Raw genomic sequence first — 16,500 nt, forward strand, 5'->3', positions numbered from 1 at the left:
CATTTCAGCCCAAATGTATTTTTCCTAGAATTTTCCTATTTCACACCAACTATTACAGTAATCATTTATTCCTTATTCAGCAAATATCTACTAGGTGCTTAATATTCCAACTACTGGGAAAATAGTTATGAATAAAGCAAAGAACTATATATAAACAAATACATAAAGTAAGACAGAAAAAAGATGATTAACAAAGAATTTCAGATAGTATTAAGTACAGTGAGGTAAAGAATGAATAAGAGAATGGGTTATGGGCAGGAAAGAAGGATAAAGACTATAAATAGTTTAGTCAGAAAAGGTCAGTCTGATCTTTGGAAGGAAATTCTGCCTTTTTTTTGTTCAAACTACGCCTTTGTTATAATATATTCTAGTCATTATGTTCCATCAGGTATATGCCAGTTACTATGTAAATTTGGGCAGGTTACTTAACCTCTATTGAACCTAAGTTTCCTCATTTATATGATACAGAGATTTATTATAGAGATAAATATATTTATCCCATAGTGTTGTGAGGATTAGCTCAGATCATGCAATTAAGGTTTAGCATAATGCCTGACACATAGAGTAGATTGTGTTTATGGAGGCATTACTGTTATAAACATCATTATTCCTTCCGGTAAACCATCTCCCAGTAAGCCTTATCTATAAACTTTTTTGAGAGGCCCCAATAAATTTTTATATTGACTTCCTCCAGCCCATGCCACAGATCAAATATCTTTTTCTCTTAGGCCCAGCTGAAAGAAACTATATTTATGAGACCATCCTTTGATAACAAAAATACCAGGAGTCAGTGATCTATTCAAAGCCTGATATGAACTCAGATTCCTATCTGCTGTGATGGACTTATACGGAGCTTGTAGTTACACCAAGGATTCACGAGCATAGGTGCAAACATGTGAGTGTGTTGCCTGATTGCCTGAGCTGCATCTGGCAAGTCTCCAATCATTTCTCTTTAATTAATGACATTCCTGGCATATGGGGATCATATAACACAAAATGTGTTCATACTCTGCCTGTGAAGATCCACTTTGTTTTCCACTTAAAAAAATCTTTATTGTGTCATTTTGAATGTAATTAATCTTTCTCTCCTCTCTTTTCACTTCCTTCCCCTTCTTTCTATACCTTCCTCTCCTCGCTATTTAATAGTCTTGGGATTTGTACTTAAGTTTTCAGGCTTTTCCAACAAAGGTTTTATTTTTTTCCAGAGTATTTGGTTCAGTTATATACATTTTTAGTTTCTTATGTTTTCACCTCTCCCTCATGATCATGCCTTTTAAACACCTTTCCCCCTCCTTTTGGGAAAAGGCCATAAACAAAATTCAAGAACTTCTGAACTAAATCAAAGACAACTGTGTATTGTATAATATTACAAATACTACATGGGACAGGCTGTTGCTGTTATTGTAAGAATTCTATCTGCAATAATCAATCCCGGCCAGTGTGAATGCCTAGGGACATATTTTCATACCCTCTTTCATCCCAAATTTCCAAGTGAGTTTAGAGTGTCTGAATCTGAGCATCCAAATCAGATATGAGAAATATCAAGTTAGTACCCAAATACAATAGAGGTCCTTGAAGAAAAAAGTAGGTAGATGTTTAGTTTTTCCACTTATATGCCTTCAACACACTTAGCTTCTCATTTATATATCTACCAGAAGACAAAGATTGAATGCTATTTATTCACATTAAAAGTTTGTTGTTGTTGATAGCTTTAGCAATTTGATTAGAGAAGTTAGAGAAAAGTTTGGAGTAGGAGCAAATGTAGAGGCAGATTTTTATTTATCTACTTCATTTCATCAGTTAATGACAAATCATAAAAACAGATTAATACATAAAGGGAAGATCAATCACTCTGTAGCCTCAGAAGAAAACAATACCCAGTACTTAGAAGTATCAAAATAAAGGAGATTTGAAAAGAAATAGAATGGTAGCTAGTGAGCTTTGTTTCATAAACCACAGAGTATCATTGCAAATCCACTAAAACATAGGCTATCTAACAGAGAAGGGGATCTGTACTTGGTACCTGCATCCTGCTATGTAAGTAAGAAGAGAAGGCAGTGCTGAGTGGGGGGCCGGGTATATGTGGATGTGCTCTATTAAAGGAGGAGCTGGATTGCTCAGTAATTGCAGAGCTAGGCTCTTGGGGAGGCCTTTGTCATCCCTTCTTGGCTGACACCAGGCGATAGTGTGGTTCTGTGATAAGAAACAGAGGACCAGTGTCTCCATGGTAACTAACTGAGCTCTATATATTGTACCTCATTACAAATGAGGGTAGATGTGTGTATGCATATGCATGTGTGTGTATATATACATACACACTAACAGGTATTACATATGCCTATGAGCATATATTTGTATCCTTTTCTTTATGAGAGAACGAAATAAAATTGTGATTGCATTGAAAGGACAAGGCCTTTTATCCCATAGGTGCAGATAAATATTTCATTTTTCAGTTTCTCTAATCATTTTGTTCTGGCCCCACCCAGCTGTAGCTTGAAAGATTAGTGATAGACAGCCAAAGTACCTGAGGAGACAGGGAATGAATCGAAACCAGCACCAGAGAAGAAAGAATAGTTCCTGGCCTTTGGGACAAATAAATAAGAATTTACTAAATCTGCTAGTTTCATCCCTATAAAGGGAAACCTGGAACCCATTAGAATGGAAACATGGAGACTTTTATAGCATAACAATTCCTAGAGTTCCAAACTTACACAGACCAGTGACAGGGTGGGGGGAAGAGGGAAGGAAAATCAGTAGTTTCCTTTCTAATTTTCTCCTCTGAGGGTATTGATTTTACCTTAACACAACTAACTTTACTGTGTCTCTCGTCACATAAGACTATTACACCTATGGGTAGATCTTTATAAGGTTAAGCACATATCCCGAAAACTCAACCTGTCTGTGTCAAGCTGTTTTAGAGAAAAAGACCAAATTAAGGAAGTCATCAGTGAGTGAAACATTAACACTAGAAATTAAAAAACTTTGATTCAAGACACAGACTGCAAATATTTGCTCAGATAACAAGGACCCAGGAGCTTTTTTTACAACTGTATATTAGCTTTGATGTATTAGCCCATCTACTCCTAGATGTGAGACTTGACAGTGAAAGAAGGACCCTGGGTAGCCCTATAGGGACTTTTTACTGATCCTTAAGATTGGATTTTCCTCATCTATTTTCTTTTCTCAAACACTAATTTCTGAACAAGCATTTTGGTCATTGCTAGATAGGGCATATATGTATTTTTAAAATAAAATAGTTGCTTCACATCACCTAAGTAACTCTTTTCACTATTTTTTGGCTCTCAGCCCTTTCCAATTTCTTGTTTTTCTATAAGATTTGTGAAAACTCTTTAATAGAGTCTTCCAAGCTAAGTGTATTGCATAGTAACCAACAACAATAAAGGGATGTGTACCCAAGAAGAATGAAGAAAAATATTCACAGGATAACTTGCATGCAAATGTTCATAGTACAAAATAGAAACAGACAAAATAAACTGATGTATAGATGAATATAATATAGGCCGTCCATACAAAGAAAAATTATTTGTATGGATGGCAGTAAAACAGAATGATGCACTGACACATGCTACAACATGGATTAACCTTGATAACATTATGCCAACTGAAATAAGCAAGTCATAAAAATTCATATGTTATTTGATCCTATGTATTGATATTTCCAAAAATAGACAGCTCTATAGAGATGGAGATATACTCTTTGCATGGAGTTTGGGAAAAGTCATAGGGAGATGAGGGTGACAGGGAAGGGTTACAGGATTCCTTTGGGGGATGGTGAAAAGAGTAAAATTGTGATAGCTGCAAAAATTTTTGCACATACAAAAACATTGACTAAAACATTTACAATAAGTGAATTGCGTTGTATGTAATTCAGGGCAAATCATTCGTTATATTGCATATGTCAATTGTATATCCATAAAATTGTTACAAAAATAAATAAAAGAACGTAGATGAAATGAAGATGATGGTCTGTGATTAGGATGATATACATACTGATTTATCCAGAATTGTCCCTTTTTTTCCAGTTGGAATAATCAATTATTGCATTTATTTATCTGGGGCCAGGTTTGGAGGCCAGGCCCAGTGGTGCTCAGGGCTTACTCCTGACTCTGTTCAGAGATTACCTTTGGAGGGGCTCAGGGCCCATAGGGGTCAGCCGTGTACAAAGCAAGCATCTTGTCCTCTGTATTATCTTTCTGCCTCCCCTTGTCCACAGGACGATCAATTATTAACAGTCTTGTTTTCACTTAAAAATAATCCTGTTTAGGGAGGAAGGAGGTAGTTCAAAAAACATTAACTGAAACAGTTATAATGAATGAGTTGCAGGAGTGGATCCTTTGCATGCAGGAGCCTGGGTTTGGTCCCCGCACTGCATCTTTTCCCCAAACACCCTCAAGTACCACCAGGGTGGCCCCCAAACAAACAAAATCCCATTTGGATGATGAACAGTACATTCACCATATATTTAAACAGTAATGCCTGTGATTTTCTGCATGTAAAAGTTAACTAAAGGGGAAAAAATAATTTGCGCTTCCTATTTAAAATAAAAAATTCCAGGACCCTAAAAGATTACTCAGTTCATAAGTTAAAGCACTTGCCTGTCAAGCACAAAGTCATGAGTTCAGACTTTGAGGCACACACGGAGGTGATAGAAAAGTCCCAGTGTTTATGGTCCCCAACAAGAAAGAACCAAAGTTGGGGTTTCTACTATGAGAAAAGGAGGAAGAAGAGCTAAAAATTCCGATGACCAGAGAGATAGTACAGCAGTAGGAAGCCTGCCTTGTACACAGCAAATCTGGTTTTGATCCCAGCACTGCATATGGTCCCCTGAGCCCCACTAGGAGAGGTCACTGAGTCAGGAGTAAGCCTTAACCATGCTGGTTGTAGCCACAAAACAAAACAAAAAAATTTAAAATTCTTATGTCCCTCCCACAGATTATATCTCAATGGGTTAAAATCATTAGAGGTGGAAACTAGTAGTTTATGTCTCTAATTATTACCTAGTGACTTGACAATTTTTTTTTACATCCAGTGTTTCTCTCATTTATAAAAAGAGGTAACCAAATTCTTTTGGGAGACAGATTGAAATCCAGAGCATGTAAGATCTCTCGGGAAATTTGCTGGATATATGAAGCTTGAAACAAATTCTGATTGGGATTACATCAATAAAAAATGGAAATAGCATTAGCGCACAAGCGATATATCTAGGAAATGCATCCTTTATTCCTTCCTTTTTAGAAGAAAACAGATATAACATCTATTATTCTTTTTTTTTATTTTTAATTTTTTTATTGAATCACCAAGTGGAGGGCTACAAAGTTCTCAGGATTATGTCAGTTATACAATATTCAAGCACCCTTCCCTTCACCAGTGCCCATCTTCCATCACCAACCCCCCCAGTATATCTGCCACCCCCTCCCACCTCCCTAGTCCCCACCCTTGTACGTGATAAGTTTCACTTCATTTGCGCTTATCTCGATTACATTCCATATTTCAACACACAACTCACTACCGTTGCTGGGGTTTCCCCCCAAAAAGAAAAAGACAGTCCTATTGCCAATGAGGCATTTGATAGTTCTCCATTACTAAGAATATAGAGATATTAAGTCCTGCTGTTTGTTACATAACTTTTCTTTTTCCCCCTTGCCCCGCGCCACTGAGTTCACGCCTGTTTAATAATCGCCACGCTGTCTGACAAAGGGAAAAAAAACCGAAGAGGATGGTTATTTCCCGTCATCAGCCGGCGTGGGGCTCTGGCTTAGTTGATAGTCTATTAGAGTGTCTGCAAGCAGTTTCTGGAACCAAAAGTCTTGTGCTGATATCGGCTCCGGCTCGAGATACCACCAGCGTCCCGCTGGTCCATGTACCTAATTTTTCCCCTTATTTCCCATTCCCACGCCACCAGGTCTGTTTTCTTAATGGACATCACACTATGTTTGACACCACACCACGTTTCTTCCCGAGAAAGAAGAAAATTTCTTCTCAGCCGGCGTGGGGATATAGCTTAGTTCAGTCTAGAGAGATGGCTACCATTTTGATTGCCTTCAATATTTCAACAAAATACTTACTACTCTTGTTAGGATCACCCACAAAAGTCCGACCCATTAAGAAGGAACCATTACATATTGCTGATACTAAGATGACATTAGGTCATTAGGTTTTGGGTTTCTGTCTAAAGTCCAGGGAAAAAGTTGAAGGAGAGAGAGAGAGATTTCTGCACGGGGGACCTGGCGGAAACTCTCAAGTCACATACTGCAGGTTGCTGGTGGGCTGCTGGTGTCCCAAGCAGCTGCCTCCTCTTCGTCAGTCATTCTGGGGGTGCGGGCGCGGAGAAATGGGAAAGCCCACGTGGCTGCACTCTCTTTAAGTGTCCGATGTGGGCGGAGACCGGTACTTCCCTGCCCTCGATCCCCCGCCAGCCGCGCCGCGCATTTGGGTGCGTCTCTCCATTTTGTGCTCAGAGAAGTGGGGTAGAAAACATCTATTATTCTAAGAGTAAATGACAATAATGCCAATAAAGACCCAACTGGAAGTTTTTTCTGCAGAGGGACCAATGATAGAAAAAAGTTCTGAGATATCTCTGCCTACTACAGTCATACCACAGAACCTAATATCCACTTCTTTTGTTCATATGGTTCTGTCTGGTTCCATCCTTTAACCCTTGACTTGGATTTTAGTATTGAAAATGCTTTAACACTTAGATTCAAACCCACAAGTGTGGTAGTTTCCAAAGCACAGAGGGGGTGGGGGGAAACCAAAGAACCTGAACCTTTAGGACAGTCATTTATTTTTCAAATTTCTATAGACTAAGGTTTCTGACCTCTCCAAATTTCTATTCTTGACCCAGTGAGACAGCTCCAAAGACTAGAGGACATGCTTTGTATATAAGAGGCCCAGCTTTCATTTCTGGCATCGTGGTGTCCCCAGAGCACCTACAGGTGTGGGCCAGAACTGTATTCTTGTGATCAAACCTAATCCCCACTATGATAGTATTCAGAGGTGGGGCCTCTGGGCAGAAATCAGATCACTTTTCTCTCATAAATGGGATTAATGTTCTTATAAGAAAAATCTCAGGGTGATCTTTTGCTACTTCTGCATGTTGAACATACAATAAAAAGACCAGCCATTATGCATCAAGAAGGAAGATTTTGCATGATACTGCATTTTCTAGTGCTTTAATTTTGGACTTTCCTAATTCCAAAATTTCAATAAATTTCTGTAATTTCAAAATATAATTTTAAACCACCAAGCTCATAGTATTTTGTGTTATAGTAGCCTGTAAAAGCTAAGATAGTTAACAAAAAGAAACACAAAAATTGGTCGATCACTGTATCACTGTCATCCTGTTGTTCATCGATTTACCCCAGCAAGCGCCAGTAATGTCTCCGTTCGTCCCAGCCTTGAGATTTTAGCAGCCCCTCCTTACTCGTCCTTCTCAACGATTGAGGATCTTTTAGGGTCAGGGGAATGAGACCTGTTATTGTTACTGTATTTGGACAATCGAATATGCCACGGGGAACTTGTTAGGCTCTTCTGTGCAGGTGGGATACTCTCAGTAGCTTGCCTGCTTGCCAGACTCTCTAAGAGGCATACATCTATATATATATATATATATGATGCATATATATATTGCATATATATATATTTCCTTTTATGATGATGTGTCGCGCAGCTTTGCGGCCACACAGGCCAGGAATATGTTCACTCGTGCATGAGGCTCACCTGAGCATGTGGAAAGCAGCCTGGGGCGTGGCGGTGGTGGGGTAGTGGAGGTCGGCTGCCAGGGCTGGGTCCCTTGGGGCGGGAGGGGCTCTCACCTGCCCCCCTCTGGGACACTCAACCCCTGGTGTGGAGTCCCGTGGCATGGTTATGGGGTCCTCGTTTTATGTTCCCTTCCAGGAGAGGCAGCCGTGAGTTCTGGAGGGTGGCCGAAGAGGAGATTATCTGATGCTAGCAGGAGGTGGCTTATGGGTGTAATCCCTGGGTCTCCGGAGATTGGGGGAAGCGGGCAGAGGATCTCTGCTCCCAGGTCCTGCTGAGCCCAGAGTTCAAGATCACAAAGCTCCACATTTCCTGGGTTCCGTGGGATTTTGCTCATGCATGGGGCTTGGCCCAAGCATGTGGAAAGCGACCTGGAACCTGGCGGCGGTGGGGCAGTGGAGGTTGGTCTCTCTCCATGTGGGTTCGGTGGCTAGGCTGTTTTCTCACCCCAGATGGCTAACAGCGATGGATGAAAGAAAGATAAAACGGGAGCCAGGCTGGTTGGTAATCAGTGGCCATTTATTCCATTTTCCCCATGCGCCTGTTCCAGTCTCACAAAGCTCCCCATTCCATGCTAGTGTGTTCCCTCTGTGCTCCCTCCGTCTTGTAAGTCATACTGGTAGTTTTTAAAAATATGAGCAATTGGGCAAATAGTACAGGAACCAAATTTGATGCAGAGCAATCTTGAAATATGCATATATATTTTAAGTAACTGTGACTTCTCTGAGTACAGCATTAACTTCTGTTTAAAATCCTTCATCTTCTTGTTCATATGGAAGAACTATTCACAGTTTCAAAGTATGAAATAAAAATTATGCTAAAGAAACCTATATATTCCCACATGTGCAGAGCTGTCATAAAATGTCTTAGGGGGAGTCATTATGAACCTGTACTCTCATTTGGCCAGATTGCTTTAATTCTTAGCCTCTTTTGCTTCTTTAATCAATCAAGAAAAAGCTCTCCTGCAGATTCAGAGCTCAGATGTATACTCCTCTTTGCTCCTGTCCATACCCAAGCCTCTTGATCTCCAGGGAAAGGGTTGACATCTGGGGAGATTTCTTTGTTTCACTTTGTTCCAGAAAACTGTTTGAAATAATCAAACTTCTAACTGAAATCTGAGAGCCTTTCTTTCTCTTAGGTAGTGTCTAACATTCTTTAGAGTTTGAAAAATGAATCCCAAAATGTTTTTTTTTTTCCTAAGGGTTCCTAATTACTTTAGGGTCCTCTAGGGTGAATATTACTTTATTATTAAATGATTTAACCCAAATTAAACTTTCATAGTTTCTAAGCTGCTGCTTTTTAATGAAACATTCCAAGAATGCCTTTTAGACTCTAATACAATATTAGTAGGACATGATGACTCAGCAAATCAATGTGGCAATGTTAATTATCAGGAGAATATTTTGATGACTAGATTTGATGCTTCTGTTTGAATGAGCCCTCGTGGAAGCAGTCATGTTTCACATTTTTCAACAGAGAAAGTTGGAAATTATTTAAGAAATTTTGGCCACAAGGCTTATGAATTTTTGTCTAATGATTCACGTTTACTAGACCCTGGTAAGCAGTAGGAATGTGGCACATTTTCTAGAAGAAAAAAAAATTTGTAATGAATCAGCTAACTGATTTCAGATGAGATCTTCACATAATAAATTTCAGCAGATTTAATTTACAAATAATGAAACTACACAGGACTCAAGATAATAGACTCAAGACAATAGACAGATGTGCTCAGCAATAAAATATTAAGACCGTGGCCTTATTCTTTTATTTTTCTGAAATGGTCAGGAGTTCAATTCCTAAGGGTGCCTACAAATGCTGAGTCTAGACCTCCTGTTTCTGCAATCTGGGACCCCACAATAGACATAGCACACAGTGTGGTATGAGTGAGCACTGCAACTAAAATTTGTTACCCAAATTATTGTACAAGCATCCAAACTGGAAGATGTGTGAGCAGCATTGCCAGCATTGTAGTCTCGGCACCATAACTAAGTGTGCAACCACTGGCACACACTGTGGTTAAGTATGCACGTACTGAAACCAGAGGTGCAAACCCAGCAAATACCACATCAATCATGTATGTGTGTGACCCCTCAGTCATCACAACAACAAAGGGAAGTGTACAGGAGAAAAGAGTTTGAAGGAGAAAAAAATTAGATATCAAAGAAATACTAGTGGAAACATTTGTAGGAATAGTTATTATTTTTTTAAAAAGTGTAAAACCAGCACACTATGACAGATGTCTAAAGACATAATTCAAGAAACATCCCCGAAATGAGAGTTCCAATTCTATCACATAATGCCAGAGAGTAAGGCACTTAGGTTGCATTGCAGCTGACCCCAGTGTGAATCCCCAACACCAAATATGGTCTCTCAAGCATCTCTGGAGTGAGCGTGGAGCCAAATTCATCATCTATTGAAATATAAACTCTCCACTGGTTGGGGCTGGAGCGATAGCACAGCGAGTAGGGTGTTTGCCTTGCACGCGGCCAACCCGGGTTCAATCCCCGGCATCCCATATGGTCCCCCAAGCACCGCCAGGAGTAATTCCTGAGTGTAAAGCCAGGAGTAACCCCTGAGCATCGCTGGGTGTAACCCAAAAAGCAAAATAAATAAATAAAAATAATAAACTCTCCACTGGATAAAATTGGACCAAAGTAGTCAAAGCCAAGTGTAGTAAGGTTACTAGATGCCAAAATATTATGAATTGATCCTAAAAAGATCATGACTCCTGTATTTGTCAGGCATCTCTTAAGTTCTAGTACCGCCGTCTACCCCAGTCACTGGAGGAAGAGCTCTAAGAACACGTTCAGCTAGTGCTGCTTTGCTTTGTCATTGGCTGGACATTCCCTTAAAAAAGCATGGCCTGGATTAAGAAGCAGACCCTGCTCCAGCGAACAGTCGGAGGTTAACTAGCCACACTGCTTTGTACCGGGCAGCATATCCTTCCCTAAAGGGGGATATGAGCAGTATTTTCATTTCTGCCTCTGCTACTGTACAGATTTTCACCTTCATCTCCATGAAGGCAATAGCTCCTCTAGGAGTCTATTCCTGAGAGGAAGACAAAATAGAGAAATTTTTAGGATAAATGACAACCCCACTGGCTGTTAAAAATCTTGTAGTCTTTTTTCTTTTTTTTCTTTTTGGGTCACACCCAGCAATGCTCAGGGGTTACCCCTGGCCCTGCACTTAGGAATTACTCCTGGCAGTGCTTGAGGGACTGTATGGGATGCCAGGGATTGAACCTAGGTCAGCCGTGTGCACAAGACAAATACCCTACCCACTGTACTATTGCTATGTCCCCAAGTCTTACAGTCTTAAGACCATAACAGAGTATATCTCTGTCTCCTTCCTCCACTTTACATTCATTGTTCCCATCATCCTTAGCAACCACATGTAGCTGCTTGTCTCCATGACTTGCATTGTAGGGTAATCTAACCACTCATTCCTGAGGGATGTGGGTCCTTGCTAACTAACTGTCATGTTCTTGGGCTAAAATTAATGCCATTAACAGTTTAGTCACATGGAGCAAGAAAATACCAAAAAAAATCCAATAATATCACCTGAGCTTTACAAATATTCTTTCCGGCCCCATAGTGGAAAGGAAACAATTCTCCCCTAGTTTTTTCTGATGCATAAGTCCATTTTCCCAAGGTAGTGGTGATTTATTTTTATAAAAGAATTACAAAATATCATGTTGAAGGAATACTTGCTATGCATCCCTGTAAGAATGTTCCTTCATTGAAGACTAGAGCCTTTCTTTTGGCATGGCCCAGAATTGTGGAGAGAGGAAATAAAATCTTTTTTTGGGGGGCGTCACACCCGGAGATGCACAGGGGTTATTCCTGGCTCATGCACTCAGGAATTACTACTGGTGGTGCTTGGGGGACCATATGGGATGCTGGGAATCGAACCCCGGTCAGCCGCGTGCAAGGCCCTACCCACTGTGCTATTGCTCCAGCCCAGGAAATAAAACCTTCTAATAGATCATTGGAAGTGCTAGTTAACAGGAATCTACCCTCTCTTCTTTTTTTTTTGAGGGGGGGGCGGTTGGGGGAGTGGAGTTTGGGTCATACCAAGGAGCTCAGGGCATTAACTCTCATAGGAGTTCTACTTTTAATTTTTTAAAAATATCTCTTTAATTATTTTAAATTAAGACACCATGATTTACAAAGCTGTTTATAATAGAATTGTTTCAGGCGTACAATGTTGTAACATTGGTGTCCCCAGGGTCCTTGCCATATCCCAGACTTCCCTCTTGGCAGGCATATAACATTTATTTCGTCTTGCTTGTTCCAACAAAACTTAAAGAAATGGCAGATGGAATTATCAGAGTATAAATCAACAAAAGTCAATTTGTAATGATTTACGGCTATATGATTTTAACCTGTGTAAAAAAGGAAATTTAAATAATGTAATACAATATAGTATACTGTGTATTCTCATTTACATAACTAAGTTTTCAATTCTGGCATCTAAAACATATTGCATTAGATTTTATTTTGTACTTGAACCTTATTGCAGTAATCATCATATCTTTCCTGTCATAAATGAGAAGATTTTTGCCCCCTTGGCAGGCTATATAATGAATTTATTTCATATTACTTTTGGTCCACAAACCTAAAAAATAGTACATAGAATTATTAGATAATAAATAATAAAAGTAAATTTGAGATAATTGCTATATGTTTTTAACCTTTCTTAATCTAGAAGAGGATAGCTATGTACAACATTAATACCATATTCAATACCACATGATGGTAAGTTTCCCTGTCCTGTAAAGGAACTCCTTAAATGCTTCTTATAGAACTGGTTTCAAATTCCCTGAGCTGTTGCCTATCCATGAAGCGCCTTCAAATCTGAATAATAATCTAGCTGGACGGTTTTCTTGGTGAGGTGTTCAGTTTGTTGAGTTTAAGTATTATATCTTTCCATATTCTTTCTGCTTGTAGAGTCTCATTTGATAGATCTGCTATACACGGCTTTCCTTTATATGGAATTTTCATTTTTGATCTTGCTGTTTTAAATATTCTGTTTCTATCTCTATATTTTGTCATTTTGAGTATAATGTGTCTTGCAGTTTTCCTCATTGGGTCTGTTTTCACTGCGACCCTTCAGACCTCTCAGTGCCCATAATCCTCAACTCTAGGAAGTTCTTATCGATGATCTCTTTAATTATTGTTTCTTCATCACATTTGCCTTCCTGTTCTTCAGCGACGCCAGTAATTCTTACATTGTTCCTCGTGAACTCATCCCATAGTTCTCTGTTAATGCTGTTCATTTCTTTTTGGCTATTTACCACCTTCTGTTTCCTAGCCATTTTCTCTTTCTCATCTTGGAGCTCCTCAGTCTTATGTTCAGCTTCCGTTACTTTATTTTTATATCACCTACCATGTTTTTTTTTTAATCTCTGACTATAATAGCTTTTTTGTTCCAACTATTATACTTTCTTGATCTTTACTTATTACCCGTGCTATCGTTTCTTTGGATTCATTAAACATCCTCTTCATAGGGTCACTAGAGAAACTCTCTGAGGCTTTATTGGTGTTGAAACAATATCTCCAGTGATACTGTTTTTGCTCATTGAGCTTGGTGGGTTTCTACATGTTTGCCCCATTGTTTTTCTAGTGTTCTTATTGGGCTGGGGGTGAGTTTTTATAGTTAACCCCTGGGGAAGATGGCGAGCAATTAGCTAGAGGTGGCTCTCTTCACTGCCTGCCCTCACAGGATGACAGGAGAAATAACCGGGAAGCATGTAATTTGTTGAGTAGATCTGTTGCATGGCCATGTAAGCTGCCGTGCGTTTCAGGAGCTGTGGTGTGGACAGTTAAGATGATGCAGGTTGGTATGGAGGCTGCAGGGGCTCTTCCTCTCATTGGAGCTCTGCCTCCCATCTGGAAGAGGTCCACTGATATCAGCCAGAGGCCAGTATCTCCTGGGGTGATGGAGCAGCAAGCAGAAGGTCATTCTGTTTTCAATTTGAGGGGAGTCTTCATTCTGTATTCCACAGAAGCTGAAACAACATTCCTGCCAGTAGTCAAGGAGGATTCCTTTTTCACCAAATCCCACCAATAATTGTTTCTGGTCTTTGCGATGCAGGCCATTCTCACTGGTTTAGGTAATCGCTCATTGTTGTTTTGATTTTCATTTCCCTGATAATAAATGATGATGAACAGTATTTTTTATGCCTGTTGACCAATGTCTGTCTTCTTTGAGGAAGTGTCTGTTCATCTATTCCCATTATATGATGGGTTGTTTGGTTTTATATTGTTGTTCTGAGTTTTGTGATTACTTTATATATCTTGGGTATTGGTCCTTTGGACTGGAGCAATAGCACAGCGGGTAGGGCGTTTGCCTTGCACATGGCTGACCCGGGTTCGATTCCTCTGTCCCTCTCGGAGAGTCCGGCAAGCTACAGAGAGTATCCCACCCTCACGGCAGAGCCTGGCAAGCTCCCCGTGGCATATTTGATATGCCAAAACCAGTAACAATAAGTCTCACAATGGAGACATTACTGGTGCCCGCTCAAGCAAATTCATGAGCAACCGGGATGACAGTGCTACAGACATTGGTCCTTTATCAGATAAGTGATGTGCAAATATTTTCTCCCACGCAGTAGGGAGAAAATTATTTTTAACTTTTTTATTGAATCACTGTGAGACAGACCCTCACAAAGCAGTTCATGATTGGATTTAAGCCATACAATATTTTAACACCCATCCCTCCACCAGTGTAATATCCCAGCACCAGCATCCGCCCATTCCCTCCCATCACCCCTAACCCCCCACGCCCTGCCTATGACAGGCCTTTTCTTCTCTGTCTCTCTGTCTCTGTCCTTCCCCACCCCCCTTTTGGGCATTGTAGAGTGACTTTTTATTGTAGTTCTAGTTTATTGCTTGGAGTTTTGGGGGGGGGGGTTTGTTTTGCTTTTGGTTTAATGCAGTCCTTTTTGTTGTTGTATTTGTTTTGTTTTCAAGTGGAGTTGAATCACTGAAGATGCCTCTAAGGTTTATATCCTAGACAGTTCTGCCTCAGTTTTTCTAGATTTTTATTTTATGGATTCTGGTCTAATATCAAAATCTTAATTCACTTTGAATTAACTTTTGTTTGTGTGAGATAGGGGTCCATTTTCATTTTGTTGGTATTGGTTCTCCAGTTTTCCTAGCACCATTTTTTATTTGTGTGGGTCACACCCGGTGTTGCTCAGGGGTTATTCCTGACTCTGCACTTAGGAGTTATTCCTGGCAATGCTTGAGGAACTATATAGGATGCTGGGGATCAAACCTGAGTCAGCCACATCCAAGACAAGTGCCCTACCCACTATATTGTTGTTCTGGCCCTCATGCATTGTTTGTTAAAGAGGCGTTTGCCTTCCATTTAATACACTTAGTTATTTTCTCATTAATTAACTATCCAGGGTGTATTTCTTCTGTTCTTTGATTTACAATATGGAATAAAATGTCCCATTGATTTAAAAATTGCTTTTATTCCAGTATTATTACTGTTTAACTTACTATAGCTTTGTAGTATAGTTTAAAACGGAGGAATACAGTACCTCCCATCTTCTTCTTTTTTTTTAATGAGAATTGCTTTGACTATTGAGGGAATATCATGATTTTATAAAGATTTTGTCAGCATTTGTTCCAAGAACTTGAAAAATGCTATTGTAATTTTGATTGGAATTGTGTTGAACCTGTAAATGCTTTAATGAGCATAGTCATTTTTGGAGTGGGGGAGTCATACCTGGCAATACTCAGGAGTTACTCCTGGCTCTCCACCCAGGGATTACTCCTGGTGGTGCTTGGGGGAAATTATGGGATGCCAGGGATCAAACCCAGGTTGGCTGCATGGAAGGCAAATGCCCTACCTTCTGTACTATTGCTCTGGCCCCCAGAGCATAATCATTTTGACTGTGATTCTTTCAGACCATGAACATGGACTATTCTTCCATTTTCTTTGTACTTTCTTCTAGTTTAGAATGTTATTTTTGGGTGGGTTTTAGGGATTACATCTGGCTCTGTGCTTGGGGTCACTCCCAGTGGTGCTCAGAGGACCACACAATGTAGGGGATTAAATCCTGTAGACAAAGCATGTGATCCAGCTGAGTTATAAACCCATCTCTTCTATTTTGGGGGTAATGGCTTCCCAAATGGTGCTCCCGAGGTCTGAGGGCCCCACAAGTAATTCTTGGCTATCAGGACCAGCAGTTCAATTCAAGGGTCCAAGCATGCAATGTTGCTCAGGCCTCACAGTGCCTGACTGTCTCAGTACTTGTGTCCCAGCATGCGTCTGTCTTGGAGAATCTTGCATGTACACTAACAAAGAATGTGAATTTGGCTTTTGAGAGTTGGAAGCCCTTCTGAGCCCTTGTTCTTCCAATTCCTCATTCAGGAACCTTGTTTCCTTATTGATTTTTTTGTCCAGTTGATCTGTCCAGTGATGATAGTGAAGTGTTGAAATTCCCCATGACTGTCGTGTTGATGTTGATATATCTCCTTACTTCTGTTAATAGTTGCTCTGAGAACATTATTACCCCTTCATCTGATGCATGTATGTTGATAAGAGTTCAGTCCTCTGAGTCTATTGATCCTTAATCACTGTGTAATGATCATCCATATCTCTTATTACCTTATTATGCTTGGATGATATTTGTTTTGACACAGTATAACAGTCCCTGCTTTTCTTAGTTTACTATCAGCTGATATGATTGTTGTTCAGTCTTTC

Source organism: Sorex araneus, chromosome 8, assembly GCF_027595985.1.
Source record: "Sorex araneus isolate mSorAra2 chromosome 8, mSorAra2.pri, whole genome shotgun sequence".
Lineage (NCBI taxonomy): Eukaryota > Metazoa > Chordata > Mammalia > Eulipotyphla > Soricidae > Sorex > Sorex araneus.